This window comes from Diceros bicornis, chromosome 3 (genome assembly GCF_020826845.1).
Source record: "Diceros bicornis minor isolate mBicDic1 chromosome 3, mDicBic1.mat.cur, whole genome shotgun sequence".
Lineage (NCBI taxonomy): Eukaryota > Metazoa > Chordata > Mammalia > Perissodactyla > Rhinocerotidae > Diceros > Diceros bicornis.
The window spans coordinates 11,679,135-11,706,684 of record NC_080742.1 but is presented as its reverse complement, the minus strand read 5'-3'; the positions used below and the strand labels follow the sequence as shown (position 1 = coordinate 11,706,684).

The 27,550-nt window shown below is 38.8% G+C and overlaps 1 long non-coding RNA gene across 1 annotated transcript in view; it reads right to left on the bottom strand.

Annotated features, from left to right (window-relative positions):
- The window catches only part of LOC131393059 (uncharacterized), a 53,032-nt gene extending 34,428 nt beyond the window's left edge, over positions 1-18,604 (bottom strand). The window contains exon 1 of the long non-coding RNA XR_009215845.1: positions 18,448-18,604. This is a non-coding gene — a long non-coding RNA (uncharacterized LOC131393059). The remainder of the gene's footprint in view (positions 1-18,447) is intronic.
- Between the last annotated feature and the right edge of the window lie 8,946 nt (positions 18,605-27,550).

The window sequence follows — 27,550 nt, the reverse complement described above, 5'->3', positions numbered from 1 at the left end:
GGATGGTGGTAATACTTGCAGCACAATGTAAATATACTTAATACCACTGAACTGTACATTTAACAATGGTTAAGATGGTAAATTTTATGTTTTTGTATTTTACTATAATTTAAAAAAACAAAACAAAACAAAAGCCATTACTTCATTTCTATATTCTACCCTGAACACCTACACACACACTCCACACCCCTATCCCCACATCTAGACATTTGAGGCTGGGGTGACCTGCAGAAACTCGGTTCACTTTCCATGCTGCTGAGCTAAGCCTGAAGATATCTGTTCCTGTATGACTGAGTCTATAGAACAAATTGTGCTTCAACGTTTAGTGCCTGCTGGCTGTCATAAGCTGTCTGGCTGGTCAAATAAAAAAACCTGGAGGTCAACTTGACTCCCTGTTTCCTTTGTATCTATCACCATTGGCCAGGTCTGGTTCATTCTGCTTCCCTGATACATTTTAGATCTATCCTTTCCTCTCTATTCATGTTAGTTCAAATCTTCTTCTTGGGTTTGGCAGCAGCCTCCTTACTCATCTCCCTGCTCCCAGTCTTACTCCTCCTAGACTCATCTTTCCTGGGGCTGCCAGAGGGATCCTGCAAGAGAGCAAGTCTGATCGTGTCCCATGTCTTAGAACCCTCCAGCTGTTGTCCACCAGCTCCAGGATGTGGCTCCCGAGGCCTGAACAGGTGAAAGGTCCCCCACCCTTCGTGGGGCCAGCCTGACTCTCTAGCCTCACCTCCTACCTTCTGCCAATTCCCAACTCCTGCTTTATCTCTAGCAACATTACCCTCTGTCACCCTCTAGCAACATTAACGATCACCTCCTGAACATGCTCACTCATATCTGTGATTTTTCACATGCTTTCTCTGGCTCTGGAAATACCCTCTTTGCTTGCCAACCCGACAAACTCTAGTAGCTTTTCAAACCCAGCTAAGACCAGAGCTTTCTCTTATCTCTACATCACCCCCAGCCCACCCTGAACAGATCTAACCTCTCCTCCCACTCTGCTACCTCTTAGTTTAAACACAATTCCGCGCTGGCACATGTCACACAGCTTGGGAATTCTGACTTTTTTACATGCGTCACTTCCCTACTGAACCGGGGTTTCTTAAAAGTAAGTCTTCATATCTAGTATGTGATAAATGGTTGCTAAATGAAAATCTGTTAAAGAATTCATCCCACTAAAAGTGGTCATAATTTTAAGATTTTGACCATAAGTATAAAATTAAATAACTTTGTTAAAATTAAAGTAACCATAAATACGATCACTTTATTAAAATTGTGATCATAATTATAAAATATCTGTGAATCAAGGAATTTTTACATTTTCAAGGAACTCCAGGCCCCATCTAGTCCTATTTCTCAGCCAGTTATATCAGAATATCCAGATTTTGGGCCTGGGCATCAGTATTTTTTAAAGCTCTCTAACTGGAGAAAAGGACTTCAAAACCATTGGCAGCCAAATTTAAAAAGTTCTGATCTCATCTTTTCACCTATGAATGGGCAGTTATTTTCTATATCCAGGAATATATCCAGGAATATATTCTATTTCCCAGGAAAATAGATGCCTTGTTATTTTTATTTATTTATTTAAGAATCTCTGGGGACACAATTTTAGAATCTCCCTTGCCTTATAAAATAGTGTTCCTCTTTAAAAGAAATAAAATCAAGTATTAAAAGAAATTTGCAGTAATCATAATTTATTTTTCAAATAAAAGATTGCTTTTATAATTTTTAAATGGTTTTGAAGTCCTTTTCTGGGCATCTGATCTTTTATCCCCTGTTTGGCATGATGTTCTCTTAATTTGCTATGTCTTTGAAAAACAGTTCCAGCATTACTGTTTCCTAAGAAGTCTGGGGTCATGACAGAATGAGCTGGCTAGCAGAGTTTATTTATAGCCTAGAGGTTCGGATCCAAGCTCCACAGCAAACAGTAACGCCACTTCTCTTTCCTGCCCTAACACTTTTCTATGCTTGTGGGCAAACCGTCCTTTTCAGGGAACATCCCATCTATGAAATGTTTGCTTAGCTACAAGTATTTCTTAGCTCCCTAAGCCAAAGTGGAGACTTTAACACCCCTGGATACAAAACTCTGAGAGGTCCTTCCAGCACGCGTGTGTTTTGTGAAGTGAACAAGGGCATCTGTGGGAGGCCATCTGGAAGGAACGAAGGTTCTGAAGATCACTTGGGAGTGTTTTGAATCTGAAAAACTGCATGTACCTCCGAAGTGCTGGGGTTCATTTAAAAAAAAAACACCTCTTTTCTACAAACTTAAATCATTTTTATTTAAAATTTCAGGCCAAAAATGGAATTTGCCTGTCTTTTGAAATCTTCTCCTAAAGATTTGTGCCTGTAACAGGGCAGAAGCACAGAAGGTACCTCTGATTTCTCCTTCGCCCCAGCTGCACACGCACCCAATGCTGCACGATCTTTCCTGCATCCGTTTCCCCACCGTTTCCTTCCTTCATCCACAGCCAGGACGCACTCAGTCCAGCTGTAGGAACCAGCTGAACTAGCTCTCTTTCTGTTGCTGCTATAACAAATTACCACAAACTTAGTGGTTTAAAATAATACAAATTTATTCTTTTACAGTTCTGGGGGTCAGAAGTCCCAAATGACTCTGATGAGGCTAAAATAAAGATGTTAGTAAGGCTGTGTTCCTTCTGGAAGCTCCAGGGAGAATCTATTTTCTTTTCTCTTCCAGCTTCTGGAGGCTGCAGGCATTCCTTGGCTCAGTGCCCCTTCTCCCATCTTCAAAGGTCATCATTCCAACTCCTGCTCTGTCATTCCATCTCCTTCTGCCTTTGACTCTCCTGCCTCCCTCTTATGAAGACCCTTGTGATTACACTGGGCACATCCAGATAATCCAGGATAATCTCCCCATCTCAAAATCTTTAGTGTAATTACATCAGCAAAGTCCCTTTTTGACGTAGAAAGCAATATAGTCACATATCTCAGGGATTAGGATGTGAATGCTTTTGGGGAGGAGAGTCATTTTTCTGTCGACCACAGGTCCTGAAGCTTTCTAGCCAAGCACGCTTCTGATCACTTCCTCCTTTCACTGCTAAAATATAGTGAGTTGAATTGTGCCCCCCCACTCTGGCCAAATTCATGTCCATCTAGACCCTCAGAATGTGACCTTGTTTGGTAATAGGATCTTTGCAGATGTAATTAGTTAAGATGAGGTCATACTGGAGTAGGGTGGGCCCTAAATCCAATACGACCGGTATCCTTATAAGAAGAGGAGGTTCAGACACAGAGACACACCGGGAAGAAGGCCATGTGATGATGGAGGTAGAGACTGAAATGATGAAGCCACGAGCCAAAGAATGCTGAGGACTGCTGGCAACCACCAGAAGCTAGAAAGAGGCAAAATAAGATTTTTTTCTAGAGGCTTCAGAGGAAGCATGGCCTTGCTAATACTTTGATTTCAGACTCCTGGCCTCCAGACTTGTGGGAGAATAAATTTCTGTTGTTTTAAGCCCCCCACTTGTGGCAATTTCTTTTACAGCAACCCTAAGAAACTAATACAGATGTGTTAGAAAAGAGGCACCCTCTTTTGTTTAAGCACCAGGTTTTATTAAGAGACAGTTTGACTGACAGGTCAGTTGACCAACCCCTGAAGGCTTTTTTTGTTCCATTTATAATGTACAGGGATCTTTGCAGATTATTGGCTCTGTGCCTGGGGCTTCTCATTTGAGGACCTCAGACTGTCTTCTAGCACATGGAAAGTCAAGAACAGTCTAGGTCAGGGGTCGGCACACAGTTTCTGTAAAGGGGCAGATAGTAAATATTTTAGACCAAGAGGCAAAATCAAGGATACTATATAATCACTTATGTAACAAGAAAGAAACCAAATTTCCACACATTTTTTACTGACAAAATTCAAAATATAATAATAATTCAGTACAACTTTTTTATAGCATAGGTCTATAATGAGAAGAATGAAATTCTTTGTGGGGTGATAACATTTCACTTCATTGGGGTTCAAGTGTAATTGGCCTATTATCAACATGGGTTGCTAATGCTCATCTGTTAATGCTGACCTACAATGAGATTTTGCCTCATTGAGTATTTCCATTCAAAGACAAATATTGCATCTTTGAAAATGGCTTCTCACACAGAAAAGTATTGCCAAATACTGATATCAATTCATGAGCACATGATTTTAATTGAGCATATTGATCACTTGAAAGGCATTTATGGCGTTCCATTAAATTTCTATGTTGATAGTTGTCTTTTAGCATACCCTTAAATTGCAGATTCATCACTTCCAATGGAAGTTAGGTGGAAGCTCCTCAACTGCTCAGTTAAATGGGTTTTGAAATATGGAGATTTTCTTTCCACTTGCATTGAAGTCCAAAAAATGCTGCTGGAACTGCAGTTTGAACTCAGAAAATATATCCACTGCAAACTTATATGGAAATGGAGATCTCACCTCTTGTTTTATCTTCTGACACCACTGGAAGTGAATAAGGCAGCTTGACATTCAAACCATGTTAGTTGTCGAAATGACTTTACAGCAGTGTAAGTTTCTCATATGAGCGCTGTTTGGCCTTATTATTTTAGGTTGAGTTCATTAAGAAACATCAAGTGTGTAGCAAAAACTAATTTCCCAAGCCATTCAGTGTTCACTAGTAGTGGCTGAAGGCAGTTCTTCTCATTTAAAAAAATTTCAATCTTAGCCCCATGCTCAAAAAATCACCCTAAAACTTTACCACTGCCGTTGAACTGCTGGGTGGCACAACAAGTCAGGATGTTCAGCTTCTTTTTCTGGCAAAAATTCATGGAACTGACTATGGTCAGGTCCATGAGAGCAAATGAATTCACCAACAGAACTACTGGATCAGTGACACATGACAGATCCAAGTCTTTTCTGCAAAGTACATGCTGATGAATAACACGATAAATAACCACAGGCTTTAAATACCTTCCATTTTCTCAAACTTTGTAAATTTGTCCAACTAAGCCTTTACTGCTCCACACGTATTTTTACTGCTATCAACTGTAACACTTGTTAGCAGATTCCACCTCAAGTTGTACTGAATTAGCTTTCTCAAATTCTTTGAAAATATTCTCACCTGTAGTTGTTCCATGCAGTCATTTCAAACTCGGCGTTGACTCCTGGAATAAACAGCATCCACCGAGCAGAATCAGTAATATCTGTCGGCTCATCAAGAGCCAAGGAAAACACCACCAAAATATTTGTCTAATTTCTTAATTGACTAATGACGTTGCTCCCAATGTCTTCAACTCTCTGAGCAACTTTTCTCACTGAAAAGGTAAAAGTCTCAAACAAGTTTATTTTCTCTGGATGCATTTCTTTGCTGCAATCAATCACAATTTAGTTAATTCACCATTGGCAAACAGCTTTCCTTGCTTGGCTAACAAATGGGCCACTCTGAAACTTTCTTTGGCTGCAGGCTCATTTTCATTTTTTATTTTTGTGAAGAAATTCTGCTGTAATGAGAAATGCTGTTTAAGTTTTTCTATTTTTCTAACCATTGCTTTCCTGTGAGCTGGGAATATTGTGATGATTGTTTGGTCTGCTTATGTTGATATATATTGCATTCTTTTGGCACAACTATAATGTCATTGTATAGTAAGCAAAATGCTTTGCCCTCTAATTCTATTACAAAATAATTTACACTGCACTGTGTCTTAAAAGCATGATATTCAAAGTCCACTTTTCCTTCCTTGTTTTGACTTGATGGGTATTTACTATAAATTGAAGTAAATAAATGGGAGGAGGGAGAGAAAGAGAAGGGAAAGAAGGAAGGAAGGAGAACGTGAAGGAGGGAGGGATGTCATCATACGACATTTGAAACACTGTTGAATTATAACTGCATCACTGCAATTTGCAGTGTGCCAAGCATCAGTCCACAGTGATGAGAGTGCCATATACAGTCTATCACAACTACTCAATTCTGCCACAGACAGAATTTCTATGTGCTTTTCTTGAAAGCACATAGACAATATGTAAATAGATGAGTGTAGCTGGGTTTCAATAAAACTTTATTTGCGGACAGTGAAATTTGAATTTCATATAACTTTCATCTGTTCTTTTATTTTTTTTCTTTTATATTTTTTTTCCAATTATTTATAAATATTCTTTTATTTTTTTCCCAATTATTTATAAATATATAAATCATTCTTGGGGCTGGCCCCGTGGCCTAGTGGTTAAGGCACTAGGTTTGGTTCCCAGGCGTGGACCTACACCACTCATTGGCGGCCATGTGTGATGGCAACCCACATACAAAATAGAGGAAGATTGGCACGAATGTTAGCTCAGGGTGAATCTTCCTCAGCAAAAAAAAATATATATATCATTCCAGCCTGGGGCCATACAAAAACAGGTAGTATGCCAGATGTGGCTGGTGGGTTATAGTTTGTTGACTCCTCCTTAGGTCACTAAGTCATCTCCAAAGTTTGTCCAGCTCAATATCATAAGATGCCCTTGAGAGAGTAGTCATCTTGGTCACTTCCCTTGCACAGAGCACCTGCATACTACTGTTTACGTGAATATTTCAAAGAAGGGGCTATGAAATTTGTTTTAAATTGAACTTTTTTTATTACCACTTTGTCTATTTTTTTTTTTTTACTTTTGCTGAATTTATTCTTACTTAATTTTATTTCTGTTTTCTTATTGCTTACTTTTTTTAAGTGGCAGAAGGCACACAGTTGGGAGCTATAGTACATTACATTACCTGGGATCTGCCCAAAGGAGGTTTCTTCTTTGACCTATTCATGCCCACAAATATACACCCCATGGCAGTCCCAGAGGGTTCCCAATCCCACAGATGACCTAAGAACAAAAAGTTCTAAGACAGATCAGTAGTTGTCAGGGGTTGGGAGTAGGAGAGAGACTGACCACATGAGGCAGCACAGGAGTCTTGGGGCTAAGGCAACTGTCTGTATCTTGATTGTGGTGATGGCTATATCATTCTGTCAAACATAGAACTGTATACCAAATGAGTGAATTTGACTGTGTGTAAAGTTTAAAAGTGAATCATAAAAAAAGCTACAGTGAGGACTTTTGGTTTCAGCTCTAACAGGCAAAGAACTCAGAAGTCATCACTCTCATCCTCACGACAAGATAAAAACTGAACAAATGGAAAAATCAGTGACTTTTCTTCGACCCATCAAAAAATTCAGGTCACACGGCAAACTGCCACCCCAAAACTAGACAGACAGGAGAATACAGAGTGAGGTTGAGATCAGCTTACCGGGAGAGGAGCCACTGGAGCCAGTGACTGGCAAGAACATTTAAACCATAATCAATGAATTGCTAGAGGCTGAGTTTGGACTAATTTGGGAGTTAAAACCCCTGGGGGCCCAGTGTTAGAGGAGCCCCCAGACTTTCATGGGTTTTACCTCCAGAAGCCCCATCTGGTTCTCAAGGTAAAGACTAAAGAAAAAAATTCCCTTAAGCTTCTGGCAGGGGGAGGGAAAAAGTAAACATTTTGAACTACACCCAAAGCTCTTCCATAATAAAAACCTGCCCTGAAGGGAAACTCTTTTACCAGAGACTTAGCCCACCTGGGGGGAGGGCAATTAGACAACGCCAGCCCCTCTAGCCTTCCTGTGTCACATAAGGGGAGGAAAAAAAGCTAAGAAATGCTTCTGAAGGTCATAGATCAGAGACTCAAACCACTAAAAAATTCTAAATTAAACACAAGATTATAGAGTGCTTTCCTCGTCAACATCTTACCACCACATCAACAGGACTCCAGTATAATAATAGTAGATTACAACTGAGAGAGACACAAGACATAGACCCTATTTAAGAAGGTATTCTTAGGGAAACCCAAAGACAACAAGGGATGAAAAAAAGAAACTGAAGCCTCCAGAACCTACAGCTACAGCAAACATTAAACACAGCCCAGCTCCTACCCAGATTAACATAGAGCCTCAAATAAAAGCCTGATTATCTCAGTTCCTATTATTAGATACATTATGTCTGGCTTTCAACAAAAAAATTAAAAAGCACATTTACTAAAAGGCCAGAAGAAAAAAAACAGTCTAAAAAGACAAAGCAAGCATCAGAAGCAGACTTAGAGACAACACAGATTTTGGATTTAAAGACAGGGAGTTTAACTATGATTAATATGTTAAGGGCTCTAATGGGAAAAGAAAAGCAAATAATATCCAAGAACAGATGGGTAATGTAAGCAGAGAGATGGAAATTGTAAGAAAGAAAAAATACCTTACCTATAGAGAAAAAAAGATAAGAATAACATAGGATATCGCTTCAGAAACCAGGCAAGCAAGAAGAGAGTGGAGTAAAATATTTTAACGTGTTGAAAGGATAAAAAGCATCAACTTAGAATTCTATATCCAGCGAAATTATCTTTCAAAACTGAAGGAGAAATAGAAAGTTTCTCAGATAAACAAAAACGTAGGAAATTTATCACTAGTAGACCTGCCTTGCAAGAAATGTTAGAAGAAGTTCATCACAGAGAAGGAAAATGATACAGGTCAGAAATTCAGATCTACACAAAGAAAGGAAGAGCATTAAAGAAGGAATAAATAAAGGTAAAATAAAGTCTTTTATTTTTCTTATTCTTAATTGATCTAATAGATAACCATTTGTTCAAAGTAATGATAGCAGCAACATATTGGGTGAGTATAGCATGTGGATAAGTGAAATAGATGACAGGAATGTTATAAGGGATGGAAGAGAGGAATTGGGAATACTCCATTATAAGATACCTGTACTACCTGTGAAGTGGTATAGTGTTGTTTGAAAACGGACTTAGATTAGTTGTAAATGCATATCGCAAACACTAGGGAAACCATTAAAACTTTTCAAAAAAGAAGTATTGATCTACTAAGAAAGGAAAGAAAGTAGAATAATATGAACTGCTCAAGTAAAATCAAAGAAGGCAGACAAATAGGGAAAGATAAAAAAGAAGAAAAAGTACAAGTGCAATGAATAGAAAAACAGTTAAAAATATGGTAGATATGAATCCAACTATATCAATAATCACATCAAATGTGAATGGTCTAAATACACCAATTAAAAGTCAGAGACTGTCAGAGTGGATAAAAAAACAAGACCCAACTATATGTTGTCTACAAGAAACTCATTTTATATATATGTAAAGACACATTAAAAGTAAAGGGATGAAGAAAGATATACCATGCTAACACTAATCCAAAGAAAGCTGGAATAATTACATTAATTTCAGACAAAGCAGACTTCAGAACAAGGAAAATTCTGAGGATAAGGAGGGGCATTATATAATAATAATGGTATCAGTTCTCCAAGAAGACATAACAATCCCTAACTTATATATACTCAACAAGAGAGCATCAAAATACTTGAGGAAAAAACTCATATAATTGCAAGGAGAAAGAGAAAAATTCACTAGTATAGATGGAGACTTAACACCCCTCTGTCAATAACTGACAGATCCAGAAGGTAGGAAATTAGTGAGGATACAGTTGACCTAACAGCAGCATCAATCAACTGGATCTAATTGATATTTATATCAATAGTTCATCCAACAATAGTTGGATAAACATGCTTCTCAAGTTCACATAGAACATTCACCAAGATAGACCACATTATGGGCCATAAAACACATCTTAACAAATTTAAAAAAATAGAAATCATACAGAGTATGCTCTCAGGACGCAATGGAATTAAACTAGAAATCAATAACAGAAAGATAGCTGAAAAAAGTCCCAAAACATTTCGAGATTAAATAACATACTTCTAAATAACACATGAGTCAAAGAAGTCTTGAGAGAAATTTAAAAGTATTTTTAACTAAATGAAAATGAAAATACAACCTATCAAAATGTATGAGATGCACTGAAAGCATTGCTTAGAGTGAAACTTATAGCATTGAAGGTATATATTAGAAAAGAAGAAAGATCTAAAATTAGTAGCCTAAACTTCCACCTTATGAAACTAGAGGAAGTACAAATGAATACTAAAGCAAGCAGAAGAAAAGAAATAATAAAAATTAGAGCAGAAATCAATGAAATAAAAAACAGGAAATCAATAGAGAAACCAAAAGCTAGTTTTTTGAAAAGATCAATAAAATTGATAAACCTCTAGCCAGGCCAACCAAAAAAAAAAAGAAGGCGCAAATTGCTAATATCAGAAATGAAAGTAGGAAACCACTACTGATTCCGTGAACATTAAAAGAATAATAAAAGAATGCTATGAATGACTCTATGCCCCAAAATTTGATACATTAGATGAAATGGACCATTTTTTTACAAGGCACACACTACTAAAACTCACACAAGCAGAAACAGATTATCTAGATAGGCTTATATTTATTTTGTAAATTTAATCAAGACTTAATAACCTTCCAAAAAAGAAAGCATCAGGCTCACATGGTTTCATTGGTGAATTCTACCAAACATTTAAAGGAAAAATGATGCTAATTCCGTACAATCTCTTTCTGAAAATAGAAGCAGAGAAAACACTTCCTAACTCATCCTAGGAGGTCAGCATTAACAAAACCAGCTAATAACAAAATGAGATAAAGACATTATAAGACACGAAAACTACAGACCAATATCTTTTATTTACATAGATGCAAAAATCCTCAATAAAATGTTAGCAAATCAAATCCAACAATGTATAATGTACAATGTATAAAAAGAATTACATGACCAGGTGGGATTTATTGCAGATATGCAAGACGGCTTCAACACTTGAAAATCAATTAATGTAATCCATCACATCAGCAGGCCAAATTAGAAAAGTCATATGATCTTAACAATAGATGTGAAAAAGCATTTGGCAAAATCCAATACCCATTCATAAAAAATAAAAAAAAAAAAATCTCAGCAAACTAGGAATAAAGGGAGAATTAATCAACTTGGTAAAGAACATCTATAAAACAAAAAAAACCTATAGCTAGCATCATATTTAATGGTGAAAAACCGGATGCTTTCTGAAATCATACTATAGCTGATTATGAAGAAGCCAGGTAGGTGGAAGACACCCAAAAGATCACCTTCCCTGTAGTACCATCATGGGCTTATTTACAAAACAAAAACACCTGTTGGTTCTACCCCTTTGTTTATCATCACTTCTTAGAGCAGGATCAATGGACCAGAATTAAATCATTCCCTTCCCTCATCCCTCAAACCATTTCTTTGGACCCTCCAAGCAGTGATCCCTTCTTAATCGACCTTTTTACCTACCTATGATATTACACACCCCCTCTTCCCAAACCTTCAGCCTTCCAAGTCCACACCTTCCAAGATGCCCTCCTTAACAACTTCCTCATTTAAGCTATCCTCACTCGCAAGACACAATCAGATTCTGTGTGTGCCTTCCCTACATAAAAACATAATCAGCCTGATTTTGAATAAAACAATTCATAAACAGGACGCTTGCTCCTTCTTCCCTATCCCCGCCTCACAGTGTAGCACTTCAGAGCCTGTATTAACTGAGGAAGATGATGATGTAGCAGCACACGGAGAACAATTCTCTTCTGTTGAAGCTTTTCTGGTTCTGCTCTGACACTAACAGTTGACTGATTAACAGCTTGTGGTCCCATCTTTAACTGGGAGCAAGAAAGTACAACCAGTCACGCATTCAGAATATAAAATCTCAGATGCCAAACAGTACCTCACATTGTCAGAGGGAGGTCATGTGCCCCCTCTGAGTTTACTCAGAGCTACTCAGAGTTAATGATGCATTACTCACAGCCAAAATATTACCTGCAAGTGGCATTTCTGTCTTTATATTCGGTCCCTTTTTAATGCAAATGAGAGTTGCATAATGGATGATGCTACAAATCTTAAGTTCTTAGTCATTTGTTTAGACTCGAGTTTCAAAACCCTGGCTGTCTAGACAGCTACAACTGGCTGAGTGCAGGGAGTTTCCAATTTCCATCAACGTGAATTGATGGGAAGAGTCAGCTGAGGAAACCAGCCCGAAAGCATGAGGTTGCTGGAACCCCAAGGATAGGCTGTCAGCTAGCTGAAGAGTCACTGGGAACAAGTTAGCTGCAGACGGTTCATATACAGGAGCTTCTTAAACAGAGCTTTAACATAGACTCCGAATAATAACAATAAATGGCAGGAGAAATAAAACAAGACCACAGCAATGACGGCAATCTGTGCAGTAAGGAAGACACCAGAGAGATAATGTATGCTTGCACAAGTTGTACACTTTACAGCTCTTGGTGGTGCCATTCTCATTATAGTCCAAGTAAATTATGCCTCCCAGAGTTGTGCAGTGCACAACTAGTGCAACCATAAGCAGCAAATCTGAAAACATTCCAATGCTGGTATATAACAGCAAATGCATGCCCACAAAGAACACAAATTTTATGTCTAAAGTTTTAAGCTTTATAAACTAGATTTATTTAAAAGAAAAAAATCAATAAATTGAACTTCATCAAAATTACAACTTTTGCTGTTTCAAAGACATTGTTAAGAGAACAGAAAGACAAGCTACAGACTGGGAAAAAATATTTGCAAATCATATATCCAGCAAAGGTCTCTTATCCAGAATATCCAATATTTAAGTACACGAAAAGATGCTCAACATCGTCAGGCTTTAGGGAAATGCAAATTAAAGCCACAGTGAGGTACGGCTACACATCCACTAAAATGACTTTTCTAACAAAAGACAATACCAAATACTTGCAAGGATGCAGAGCAGGTGCAACTCTCATGCATTGCTTGTGGGAATGCAACATGGTACATCCACCTTGAAAAATAGTTTGGCAGCTTCTTATAAAGTCAAACATACACTTATCATTTGACCCATTAATCCCACTCCTAGGTATTTACTCTAGAGAAGTGAAACCTTATGTTTATACAAAAACTTGTACACAGATGTTTATAGCAGTTCTATTCATAATCGACAAAAACTGGGCATAACACAAATATCCTTCAGGAGATAAATGGTTAAACAAACTCTGGTATATCCATATAACGGAATGCTACTTGGAAAAAAAAGAATGAACTATTGATATATGACTAACATGGATGTCTCTCAAACACATTATGCTGAATGAAAGAAACCAGTCTCAAAAAGTTAAATACAATAAGGTTCCATTCATATGATATTATAGAAAAGGCAAAGCTGTAGGGAAGGCGATGGGTGGTTGTCAGTGGCTAGGGGTGGTGGAGGGGTTGACTACAACACGAGGAAATACTGGGAGGTGATGGAACTGTTCTAGATTATGATAGGGGTGGTGTTTACATGACTCTATACATTTGTTAAAACTCATAGCACTATACACCAAAAGAAGTTATTCTTACAGTACGTTAATTAAACAACAAAAAGCGTTTTAAAAAAATTCCCAAATCTGTCCTCATCTCTCCATTTCCTGCCCCCACTCTAACCCCTGTCACTTTTGCCTGTCTGGACTACCTCAATGACTCACGACTAGATTTCCTCCCAGTTACAATCTTGAAGTCTGGTTGTTTAATTAATTAATTATAAAATATTTCTATTCTACAAAATATTATAAAGAAAAAAATCGGTCAGATCTCAATACCTCCTTCAGCTAGGGCATGAACACCGCTCCCTATGTAACCCCAACACGGAGACCCAATGTGAAAATTAAAATAAGCATCCAAAAGAATATGTGTTTGTAGTATGTTACACACTTACCCCATCGCTTAACAAAAAAAAAAGAAAGCTTGACGATAGTGCTAGAAATAGAGGGTTTTTTCTTACATCCAGCCAATTTTGATCATGTGTGGTTTGTTTCCGTGTCTGCTACCCTAACCACCATGCCCACTATCTCTAGCAAGCGCTAACCTAATCCTAGTTAAATTGAAATTCTAGCTGTTTCAACTCAGTAGCTTCTTTGGCATATTGCCTTTGTCATGTGGACCTGGAGCAAAAGTCAGGGAAAGAATTAACATGCTAGGCCTGGCTTGACAATACTAATGCCTGGCAAAGAGCGGCAACCTCCCAGAGATAACATCTATTAGACAATTAATTGGCTATTTAGGAAACATGAGCCAGAAAAGAGAAGAAATAGAACTTCCCAACAGGATGCTAAAAAACAAAAATGCGCTGGAGTTAAAAATTGAAAAAAAATTAAACAAAAGAATTTTATCCCGATGTTATTGCAGGTATTTCTGGATTGACTAGATGAACCTAAGGTGAATGATTTAAAAAGAAACAAACAAAAATTTTAAAATATGCACCAGTATAATTTAGCAGGTAATAAGAGTTGCAGAAAACTACCTTCATGTGGAAATAATTAGTATGCCGTGGCTACTCAGAGGAGCTGCATTTATTGCTAATAACTGATGCTCAGGTGGTGCGGATCATTCTATCACCCAAAACTAATTAAGGGTCTTAAAAAGGAGAAGGGAACCCACACAGGGAGACAGAGACGGCTGAACAGATCGGGTGGTTCAAGGGCTCAGTGAAATGGGAGGCCTTCATCGCAAAGTGAACCATTAGCCTGAAGATTCAGGCATGCACGAACACACCGCCTCCAGGCCCCCCGGCATGAGAGCTGGGGAATATTAGGGAGCAATGAGATGAGCTGACAGTTATGCAGCACTTCCTCTGTGCCAGCACATTACCTGACAGAAGCCTCCCAAGCACTCCTGCTTGCAGAAGAAACTGAGGCTTAAGGAGGCTTTGTAAACTGCTCAAGTTCACCCAGCTAAGAAAGTCATGGAGCTGGCCTTGAAACCCAGGCATTCTGACCCCTCAGCCCATGACCTTAACCATGAGGTACTATATCTCAATTACACAAAATCCAGCTTTGGCGACCCTTTTGCCATCTCCGATACCAGATTCACAAGTACAAGTCTTGGCCCATGTTCAGAAATGTTCTACTTGCAACCCTCTCTCTCCACCCCAAATCAGAATTTACCTGTTTTCAGAATTCTGGTCTCTGAGCTGGAATAATATGAAAAATAAATTTTAAAATAATAAATGGTTAATATATTAATATGTTATCCCTTGATCTTAGCAATATATTTACAAGTATCAGAAATATAATGTTACAATAAAAGACATAGCTCTAATTTCACACATGGAGGCCAAACCCTGGAGGAGTTTTGGGGCCAGCACATGTTCTTCCTTAGTCATTCATCCTTACCCCATAAAGAGGTGCCTGCTGCATCTGTGTGTAGGTTTGCTGGTAAGTTTCCTTTAGGTTGCAAGAAACAGCGACCCACTCAAGATGTCTAAAGTAATGGAGGTTTATTGTAAGCACAGATGTGGAAGTAAAAAATACAGGATTCTCAACCACTGGACTAGACCACATATAAGAGGAACCACAACAGAGCCAGGCCTCTGAGGCTCTGCAGTGTGGTTCAGAAATCGACAAATGGGTAACTGAGGTATCCATCACCCTCTCAGCAACATAATCTGATGATCCCTCTTTCAGAGGCCAGCTTCTCTCAGTCTCTGCTTCTACTGCACTTATTTTCACTGTCTTTCTTCACCATATTGTCTGTTCACTCAAAACTTCTGCTTACTCATGCTAATTGTAGAGACATATAGAAAATATCAGAGGAAAAAATAAAATAACCACCATTCAAGCATATCCTTCAATATTTTATATATTTATATATATTAAAATAAAAAGGTCTATTCAACAAATAGTGCTAAAACAAGAAAAAAATGAACCTCAACATTACACAAAAATTAATTCAAAATGTATCATAGACCTAAACCTAAAAGCTAAAACTGTAAAATTTCTATATAAAAACATAGAAAATCACGGTGACTTCGAGGCAGGCAAAGGTTTCTTAGGTAGATCACAAAAAACATAAACCATAATCATTGGTTGTGACAAATGAGCCATACTATGATTAATAAGAGAGAAAGTTGGGTGTGGGGTGTAGGGAAACTCTCTGTGCTATTTTTGCATTAGTTTTTATAAATCTAAAACTATTCTAAACTAAAAAGTTTATTAAAGGAAAGCATGAATCATAAAATTAAAAATAGTTAAGTTGATAGATTAAAAACTTTTGCTCTTTAAAAGATACTATATGAAAATGAAAAGATAAGCTATAAACTTGGAAAAACATTTACAAATCACATATCTGACAAAGGAATTGTATACAGCATATACAAAGAACTCTTAAAACTCAATAATAAGAAAACAAACAACTCAAATTTTAAAAGATTTAAATAGACATTTCACTAGAGAAGTTATATGGATGACCTATAAGCACATGAAAAGATGCTTGACATCAGTCACTAGGAAAATGAGATACCATTACACACCTATTAGAATGGCTAAAACTTTAAAAATGGACAATACCACGAGCTTAGAGGATGCAAAACAATTAGAACTCTCATTGCTGGTAGGAATGCAAAATGGTGCAGGCACTTCAAAAAAGAGATGGGCAATTTCTTAAACATATACTTACCATATAACCCAGTAATCCTTCTCCTAAGATTTTTACCCCAGAGAAATAAACACATTACATCCTGTACACAAATGGTTCATGAGCATCAGAAACCGGAAACAACCCAGATGTCTATGGACTGGTGAATAAGCACATTGTGGTATGTTCATACAACGTGATGTTGCTCCACAATAAAAAGAATGAAGTACTGATGCACACAGCACACATGAATCTCAGAAGTGAAAGAAACCAGATGCAAAAGGCAACATACTGTATGATTCCATTTATCTGACATTCTGGAAAATGCAAAACTATAGTTTGCCAGGGACTGGGAGTAGAGGGAGGGTGCTGACAAAGGGGCAAGAGGAAATTTTGGGGTCGTAGAGTCTATATCTTGATAGACATATTTGTCAAAACTAATCAAAGTATATACCTGAAAAGGGAAAATCTTATTGAATGTAAATTATACCTCAAAATGTTTTAAGGTATTTGATTGAAAAATAAAATAAAACTGGGAATATATCTTCTATATTACTTCATATACTGCTTCTCTTTTTCATTTAACAACAGAGCACTAAAAGTGCTATGAAAACATGACTTTAATGATGACATAAAATTGCCTGGGTATATTTTACACAATTATTGTCCCATTATTGGATGTTGTTTATTTCCAATTTTCTTACATATATTCTTACATGAACATCCCTGGACACCAATTTAGCCTTTCATCTCTGATTATTGCATTAGAACAAAACTCTAGATGTGAAATTACTGAGCCAAAGGGTATGAGCAGTAGTTTAAGACTCTGGATATTTATTGCCAATTTGCTCTCCAGAAAAGGTGGCAACAGCTTACGTGCCTATCATCACAAGAGTGGGTCTATCATAGAACTCTTAAATATACCTTTTTTTTTTTAACATGAAGCAATCATACAAGAAAAGACTTAAAGTGTTTGAGGGAGGCAGCATCCTAATCTAGAACACCAACCTAAAACATCAGAACAACGTCTAGGGGGTAGTGAGAAAATGAACAAATCTACAGACAAGAGTATCTTCTGTGACATTTCCAGGGGCCCTTTATAATCAAAGTTTTCTTGAATAATATTTTTCCTCAAGAAGAGAGATTAGTTTTTCCATTTATAATACATTATTTGGTTTAATGAAGAACAATTAGCAAAATAATTCACCAGAATCCTATTTACATTTCTATTTTCAAGAGCAATCACCTATTTCAACTAAGATACCCCTCTTCTTTTAACCATCAGTGCCAATGAGTAAGAATGTCGGAATTTTCATAATCATCTTTCAACGTAACAAATCCTGTATGCCACAACAGAATCCTAGGCTCACAATATTCTTTCATGTAGTGGTCACTCTCTCAAGGCATAGTTTATGCTAATGGATGACTCTCCTTTATAATAGAAACAGAAAAACCTTATTCATTAATTTTCAAGTGATCTCCCTATACAGACACTAGCTCTGCCATAACTAAGATAAACACACTGCTTACTTAACATTTTAACTAAAAAGTGATCAAAATCGAAGAACTAAACCTGAATGTTAAATTCAGTTTCAAAATATCCTCATGGTGAAGGAATAAAATTTCTGAACCCCAGCCATATGATCCTGGAGCTCTGATCATCATTTTCTATCACTGACTTGAAAGATGAACAATTTCTGTCTGAAGAGCTCCATCAGAAGCTGTATTACTCATGCAGGCATGCTTTTTTTTTTTTTTTATTGTGAGGAAGATCAGCCCTGAGCTAACATTCATGCCAATCCTCCTCTTTTTGCTGAGGAAGACTGGCCCTGGGCTAACATCTGTGCCCATCTTCCTCCACTTTATATGGGACGCCACCACAGCATGGCCTGACAAGCGGTGCATCAGTGCGCGCCCAGGATCCGAACTGGGGCCGCCAGCAGTGGAGCGCACGCACCTAACCGCTACGCCACAGGGCCGGCCCCCAGGCATGCATTTTGACTGTACAGAATTCATGTAGAATTTTAACCTGCATCATGAAACTTCGGAGTAGAAAGAACCCTGATTTGCCTGAATCCTCACAGCCACAGCAGGTCGGTAGTTGTGCTGACTGTGAACTCAGCTTCCAAACCTTGCGCTCTCCAAACTCACCCCATCCTGCCCTGCTCTCTACTCCACGTTGGTTGGGGTAACTGGTTTGACTGTGCATTTCGGGTTTCTCCTGCCAGAATGCTTGACCTGTGAAATGAATTAAAAATCACACCAATGAAGGTGCCATTCCAAACCATCATTAATATACCATTACATCTTCCGGGATTCAGAGGAGAGCAGAGCCAACTTCTAAAATCAAAAATACACATTTAGAAGGAATTTTTTTAAAACAATGAACATCAATTTCTAGATCTAATTTTATTATTTATTATTCTTCTTCTTTAGGATTTACTTTCTTTTTTAAGGAAAATGCCCCATGATTTGAGTCATGTGAAAATGATTTGAATAGGCAATCAGAGTAAATATCACATCCCTCCACTGTGATCCTCTCTTCCTCTCTCAGACACACACACACACACACACACACACACACACACACACATACACACCTATTTCCCACAGACTGCCAGAACCTACCGAAGGTGTCCCCTCCTCCAGGCCATCGCTGATGCACAAAACTCCACCAGCACTCAGGACCAGGCTGCCCAGACATCTTTACTAAGGCCAGCCCAGAGCGAAATGGAAGGAGGCCCTCACGCCCACTCTCCTGGCTTTTGTATCGTCTCTCCTTCCAGGTCTCCCTGCCTCTCACCCCACTCTGCTGTCACAGCCCCTTCCCCCAGCTATAACTACCTGAGAAATCTACCTCATGTTTTGATTCCTACAGCAAAACACAATACAAGTCCAAGAAGGGCTAAGCCCTCCCAGGCAAATCGATCAGGAGAAAAAACACCAGATAGAGACTCAGACTATGAGGATTCTCGTCCCAGCTGTACCACTCACTAGCTGAGCAACCCTGGGCAAGGCCCTATGGTTCTCTGGACTGAAACAGTAAAATGAGGGGCTGGGCTGGGTTGTTTCCAGAGGTTGTTCTAAGGTACACTTTTCAAAGTCCAGGTTGGCTGCACTTTAATTGAAATAAAGAGCCCTCAAGCATCAGAGTCCATGAATGATGGAGTCACATCAGGTACACCCTGGCAGCAGTTCCTCCTTCCATCGCTTCTGAGGCAAGTCCTGGGGACAGCCAGGGGGGTTGTCAGCCAAGGGTCAAGCTCCACACTCAGAGGCCTGATAGCCCAATCTGCATTTGCCTCCAGGTTTGGGGACTCACTCAATGACTAGTCCCTTAACCAAATGCTTCTGGGAAAAGCCACTGAATGTTTGTCAAACCCTTAGGACATACAATTTTGACAAGCCTCTTCTGGTTGTTTTGCTTTGTTTAAAATATCTAGCTCAAGAGTAAACTAGATTTTGAAAGAAATATGTACAATCCATCAAGATAATAGACACATCCAGGAGTCCGTTCACTGTAATTGTCCATATCCCCAAAGCACTGGATTCCACTCGGTACATAAATAGAGAAAAGAAGCAGGCAGCCATCTGCCAAATGACAATGAAAAGGCAACGGAAGGTGACAGAGTGGCCGGCCTGATGTAGAGGCTGCAAGCACCGGACATAAGAATCACTACCCGCCTGTAAGAGCCACTGGGGCAGGGGTTCACCTCTAGAACAGATCCTGGCCCACAGAGGCCCAGGCCCAATAAATTTTTGCTGAATGAAGCCATGGGTGGATAGACAAACTGAGAAGAAGAAAGCAAGCAAAGGCCGGTAGAGGTAAATCTACCTGTTCTATGGTGTCACTAGGAAAACAGGTGTTTTAGCAATGCCAGCCGGAGGGAAACATCAGAGGGCAAGAGAATGAGCGGACTTGATGGTGTTTTCTCCCGTGACTGCAAGGGGCAGCTGAGCCCTCCTGCACCTTTGAAATGTACAGTAAGTGCATACCACGTGCTGGGGACAAGAAGTTCCCACAAAGCAATACAAGCACCAACTCTCCTCCTTTGCTGGAATGCGAACTTCCATGTAAAGACTCTCTGGGTGCCCCCGTCCCTTTCCCACCTGCCATTCTCCCCCACATACCCTGCCCTGATTTCAGGATATCTCTGGTTCTGGGTCCATTATTCCATTTTGTTTTCTTTTTTTGTCAGCTCTGTAGTTTATCTAAGTAAAACCTGGGAATTAAAACTTTATGAAGGTGTTTAGGAGGTAAAAGGGAATTAGCATCTATTCAGAACCTAGTCCACGTTGTCATCATGTCGCAGTCCCCAGAGCTGATACCTTTATAAATTGGAAGAGGCGTCTGCAGTGGGGCCTGCAGGATGCCAGGACAGAGAGGCTCCGGGATGGCAACTGGGGGGTAGAGGAGTCAGGGTTTAAAACTGCATATGACTCCCCGTGGTTCCATCTGGGGGAAGTCTGTTTTTCACTGGCTTACAAGTAACTTGAGACAAATGTTACACTAACTAACCTTCTCTTTCACCTGCCTGTGGCAGTTAGAACAGGAGGCACGCACAAGGGCTTTAGACATGAGCCAGATTGCCCCGAGATCCTCGGCCAAACTAAACAACCTAATCGTAGGAGCAAAGGAATTCATTCTTTTGCTCACTCATTCATAAGCTTATTCATTTCATAAACACTGAACACCTATGCTGTACACCAGTAGAAATACAAAGGTGAACAAAACAGGCTTCTTAAATTGATTTTTCTTCCACCTAGGGATTTCACACTCCCATAGTAGGTTCTTCCCAGAAGTGATTCATTTATTTCACTTCCTCAAAAAATGTTTATAAAGATTACTGGGGGAGTGGGATGTGACAGCTGTGGGTTCAAATCTCTGCTGCATTGACTTGTGATATCTGGCAAATTTCTTAAGCTCTCTAAGCTTTAGTTTATTCATCTATTAAATAGGAACAATAATACCTACCTCATAAGATTGTTAGTTTTGCTCAAAAGAAAAACAAGCATAAAGTGCACAGAATAATACCTGGTGAATGGTAGGGATTAAATCAAAGTTACTTTGTTCCCTCTGTTATCCCCCCTATTTCTGACCATTTTGTTATCAGTCTGTACTGAGGGCAAGTCTTGTCCATCTCGGTGCTCCTAACAACACCTAGAGCATCCTTTTGCACGTTCCAATGTTAGTGAAGTTGACCTCATTCTCCCAAATGTTTTATTCTAATATGACATTTTATGTACTAGAGCTGTTCTTTGCTTTCAACACATGTCAACGTGAAAATTTCAAATAAGCAAACTGAGACTTTCTAAAGCTTTTACATTATTACTAATAAAAGCTAACATTCACTGACTTAAAGCTAACCAAGCTGCAGCCACTATTCTAAGAGTTTCACCTATGTTAATTCACTTAACTCTTATAAGAGCTCTATGAGGTAGGTGCTATATTACACCTGTTTTTACAGCTAAAAAACTGAGGAACAGAGGGATTAAGTAGCTTGTCCAAAGGTCTGCTGCTAGTAAGAAAGCGAGGGAGGATTTTGAACCCAGGCAGCCTGGCTCCAGAGGCCACCCTGTTAACCACTGCACTACGCTGCCTCTTGCTGAGGGACTCTAAGGTCATGATGATGAAGTGGTCTTGGGCCGCAAGTAGGATCCTAAGAGGTCTCATAGTTTTCAGCCAATTCATTTGATCACAAAATGCTAGGAATTCATCAAAACTTCATTCCATAGGTTTCTGTAAAATATATATATATATATATATTTTCTATTACCGATTGCTTTTGTTACACATAAAACTGAAATGACATGGCTAGTTCTTCTGTAAATTTGGGAGCCTATGTCCCGGGTTTGTCTGAACTCTATAAACACAATGCACTCATTCAATATTTACTGAGTAGTTTGCACATAGCCAGCACCACTGTAATGATAGAAAGATGAGTCCTGCCAATGAGGGATTCATGGTCTAGGAGGGGAGAAAGGGAACTACATAAGGAGGTAATTACAACATAATTGGTGTGAAGAACTATTGAGGATACATGAGGGTGAAGTCAATATCCCCCGAGACCCTTTATTGAATAAAGAAGGAACAAGTCCCTTTTAGAGTTCTGGAGGCATCCTTCATGTGAGTTCTAAGAATAATTTTCACTAATTCCACAACAATTGAGAGCTAAGCCCGGCTGAGCCAAGCCTTTCCAAGATAGAACTTTCCTCTGCTCAGTTGGCTTCAAGTAAACCTGGATAGTCTGCACTTCTACAAAGTCTCCCTCTCCCACCACTCAACCCCTGGCCCTCTCAATGCCTAGATTTCTAGAAAAATCAACATATAAGGTCAAATCAGACAGTTCTTTCCAGAGACAGGGTCGCCACTATATTATGGATTATTTGAATGGAATCGTGCCCAAGGGCTGGACAAGGAACTCCCGGAGATGAACTCCAAGTCTGCTCAAATGCTTCGTTTTATGACAATTTAAGTTCACTGGACTTGGGTTAACAATAGTCAACATTATTCCCAATCTCATAACTGGTTTTGTACAAAGGATGGAGAGAAAAAGAATTAATACATAAAAGACTTTTTTAAAAGTTCAGCTTTAAAACGGCAAGAAGAAAATGCAGGGAAAAAATGTCTTTTCATTTCACATTAAAAGCAGAAAGAAAAAAACTTTTTCAGCTTTGAAGAACAAAGGAATAATAGTACTACACAAAGCAAACTTTTTAAAGATAAATTTCATAATCTTACTAGCAGCAACTTTTTTAGTATAAAATTTACAGGTTATGGTATGTCTCATAAGTCCTTGCTGCCCTAGGGAAAAAATATTTCATTGCTTAACTTTTATCTAATTTCATGGCTATCTTTCCTTTTATTTTTTTAAAGCACAGTTTATCCTAATTAATCAAATAAAAAGTTAATCTTTTCTTCCATAACAGAAAGGAAATCTAATTTTTACTCCTAACCTTCTTATTCCCCCTTGCAATACCTAACATGTTTCCTTGCACATATATTCGCTGATCAATAGAGAAGATATTTTCATTTGAGACCAAAAAAAGACATTGGTTTACTTATTCATCTTCCATAGAGAGAACTAACTCCTACTAGAGATAATAAAATATTTGGGTATTGAATATGTCAGTGCTCTTCCAAATGTTCATATTCAATTTGAGAAAAATTTTATTTGACACGTTTGGTCGAATGCCTAATGGAATAACGTAAAGGAAGTAAAGAAAGCTCTGGAGGAAACAGCATTGAAAGGTAATAAAAAATTGGAGATGGGCCAGCCCAGTGGCACAGTGGTTAAATTCACATGCTCTGCTTCGGCAGCTTGGGGTTCGTGGGTTCAGATCCCCGGCGCAGACCTATACACCACTCGTTAAGCCATGCTGTGGCAGCGTCCCACATACAAAATAGAGGAGGACTGGCACAGATGTTAGTTCAGGGACAACCTTCCTCAAGCAAAAAGAGGAAGATTGGCAACAGATGTTAGCCCAGGGCCAATTTTCCTCACCAAAAAAAAAAAAAAAAATTGGAGAGTAGGATCCAGATCTCAAAAAAGCTCTAAATTTATACTGACAAAGACCTTACAGAGCTTCGAAAACCACATCTGAAGTTTCCAGAGCTGATGCTACACTGGGGCCACCATTGTTCTGTGATGATACTAGAATAGTTATATGATGATAAGAATTAAATAAAATGAAACTTGTTAATTTAGCATACGTTAGAAAATGTCAACAAGAAGACAAACTAAAATCCTTTTTTACTTTAATTGATAATTATAATTGATAATTATGATTTAATTGATAATTATATAAAAGTTGCAGTGCTTCCTGGGAAGCAAGGTTTTTGCCAAAAAATGCACAAAGCCAATATACTCACAGGAGTATCTTCTGAGGGTTCATCCTGAAAGCATATTGAACAGCATGGATCTCCAACATGATTTGAAAAGACTGAACTGGTTTCTCCACAACCCAAAAGTATTAGATTCTAGAATTCTTGTAAGTTTGCTTGATGTCTTGATAAACAAAGGAAACTTTGAAGGAATTTTGGTGAAGCCATGTGCCCTGGAAATATTACAGCTAGTTTGTGACTTGGAGAAGAAGAAGAAAAGAAATGACTTTCAGGGGCCGGCCCAGTGGCGTAGCAGTTAAGTTTGCACACTCTGCTTCAGTGTCCCAGGGTTCACAGGTTTGGATCCCGGGTGCGCACCGATACACCGCTTATCAAGCCATGCTGTGGTGGCGTTCCATATAAAGTAGAGGAAGATGGGCACAGATATTAGCTCAGGGCTAATCTTCCTCAAAAAAAAAAAAGAAAGAAATGACTTTCAAATGACATCAACCACTCCACCTCTATTTATTGTGAGCCTGAAATGCTCAGTCACATAATGCACCTTGAAGAGGGCAAGTAGTAAGTGATCAGTAAATATTGGTATTATTAGTATTAATGATTGCCAACATTTCTGCCAATATTTTAAAGTAGGTTATAAAGAAATTGGCAGCTCTGCCATTCCATGCAGCTTGCTTCAGATGATATTACTGCCTTAAAGTAGTGCAGGCTGCAGCCTGTTTTGTGAGTAAATTTCTCGCTCTGTTTAAGTCACTGGTGGCAGCTTTCTGTTAGTTGCAGCTGAATGCATTCATAACTGATACTGTTTGCATTTAGTCAATACCATTAAAATATAGTTTCACATTTTATTGGCACAGATAACATTAATGATGCAGCCCTCATCAAAGGTGAAATTAAGAACAAAGCTGAATAGATGACATTTGAGAAAAGATGCCAGAAAACTTTCCTAAATGAAGTAGAGTCTTGGAGAATCCCAGTATTCTATAATAGAAGCATACCCTCATAGAGCAAAGTAAACTGTAGGACCTGCGGAGCTCTTTGTTACTACATAACTGGAAGTTTAAGAGTGTTGTTCTTCATCAATCTCAGCAGAAGCCCAAGATAGAGAAGAGTTTTTAAAAGAACAGAGACAGTACAGTGGAAGAGGGCTTTGGAGCCACAAACTTCTACAATCAGTAATAGACTGGGACAGCTATACAGCTGCAGACACAGGCTACCTTTCACGAAAAAGGAAGAATGACTCAAAGAATGAAATCAAGAGCCCAGAGGGAGCTAGAACCATGGAAACTCATTCCCAGGCCTTGAGTCCCAATGAAGGAACAGCCAACCTGTGCCCAGCAGAATTTCAGAACTGCTATGGGCCAGTGACTCATGTAAACCTCCTGTTTTCCTTCTTGTTTGTCAGCAGTGTCTATTCCGGTTATCCTATGACTGTCCCACCATGGAGTGTTGGTTGCGTCTTTAATTCACAGTCCTTCAGATTGAGAAGAAGTATACTCAAAGACCTGTGTTTAAGAAACTGCACCTGAGGAGCCTCATCCACATACAGACCTAATTTAGATGACAACATCCTGGACTTTGAGCCGATGTTATAAAGGGCTGGGACATTGAAAGGGGAGATTCTTAGGACAGGGTGAGGACATTTTGCATGTGAGGCGAATGTAAATAATTTGAGGCCAGAGGGCAGACTGTGGTAGCTTAAAATATGTTCATAAATTCTCTTTTAGGCCCTTCAAAAGGTGGACCCTCTTTCCCCTTGACTTGAGTGTGGGCTGGACTTAGCGGATCGTCTCAAAAGAATAGGATAAGGTAAAAGTGACAGTACAAGTCTGAAACACTATAAAAAGTACATATGATCATTCCAACAGTGTTTTAGTCTGGGGGAACTTAGGGAAGGGGCAACTAGTCATTACAACCTAGGATTCTAAATATATCACAACTGTTAATTAAATGTGAGAGCAGAGTAAAGGTATTTTAGCAGAATAAAGATATTTTCAGACATGTAAAGCTTCAGACTCTATTCACCCTTTATTAGGAAGTTATCAGAGCATGTACTCCAGCAAAACAAGGAGAGGGGAAATAAAGAAAGAAGATAAGAAGAGCCAACATTTACTGAATGCTTACATTGTGCCAGGCATTGTTGTGAGTGCTTTTCACGTATTATTACATTTAGCCACACAACGATCCTATGAAGTATATATTCTTGCTATTATTATCTTATAGATGAGGAAATTGAGTTATAAAGGGGCCAAATAACTTATCTAGGATCACACAGTTTGTAAGTGATAGAACTAAGATCTAACCCTGGGCTGTCTGGCTCCAGAGCCCATGCTCTTAAATACTCCCTACCTTCCCAGAGAGTCATGTTACCATAAAATTGTGGAACCAAATTGGGAAAGCAGCAGAGAAAAACCTCAGGATGAAAGCAATGAAGCAGGGCTATTGAGGCCCCAGTCTAACCTGGGGCAGGAAAAGAGAAGGCTCCAATAAGATCACACTTGGGGGGAAATAAGATGACTTCATAGATGGCATGATTTGGGAATACAGAAAGAGCACAAGAAAACAAAGAAGAGCAATTAGAAAATTAAGGAAAACCAAAACATATCCATAAGATTGCCTTAGTCTGAATGAACCAACCAAAATATGGCATGGTTTAAGGCATTGATGGAGTATAAAGAAAAAGAGTCCATTTCAGCTTGATGCTAGGGACGTCTTCATTCAAGAGGTCCAAGGGTTGCAACGAAGGATCAGTGTTTTAAGATTTGAATACTATTTACATAGTCATAACAATGTAAACCATTTGTTGGTTTTCAATTTTTACAATCAACATATGAACAACCTAAAAAAAACTTGATTGCAGGGCAGAATAAAAATATTAACAAAAATGACAAAGTAAAAATCCAAAGCTGACAGGGGGTGGAGGAGAAAGAAAAAGTGCAGAAAGGATAATGGAGACATTTATCTTACAACCTAGGGAGTGACACTTGATAAAATAAATAATAGACACTTAAGTATCTAGTTTAAAATTACACATTGTGATGGTTAATTTTATGTTTCAACTTGACTGGACCACACGGTGCTCAGATAATTGGTTAAACATTATTTCTGGTGTGTCTGTGAGGATATTTCTGGATGTGGTTAAAATTTGAATCAGTGGACTGAGTAAAGCAGATTGCCCTCCCAAATGTTGGTGGGCCTCACCTAATCCGTTGAAGGCCCGAATATGGCTGAATAAGAAAGAATTCACTCTCCTTGCCTGACTGTCTTCGAGCTGGGATATTGGTCTTCTCCTGCCTTCAGACTCAGACTTGGAATGGCACTTGCACCATCAGCTCTCCTGCTTCTCAGGCCTTCGAACTTGGACTGGAACTACACCACTGGCTCCCCTGGGTCTACACCTCTCAGCTTCCA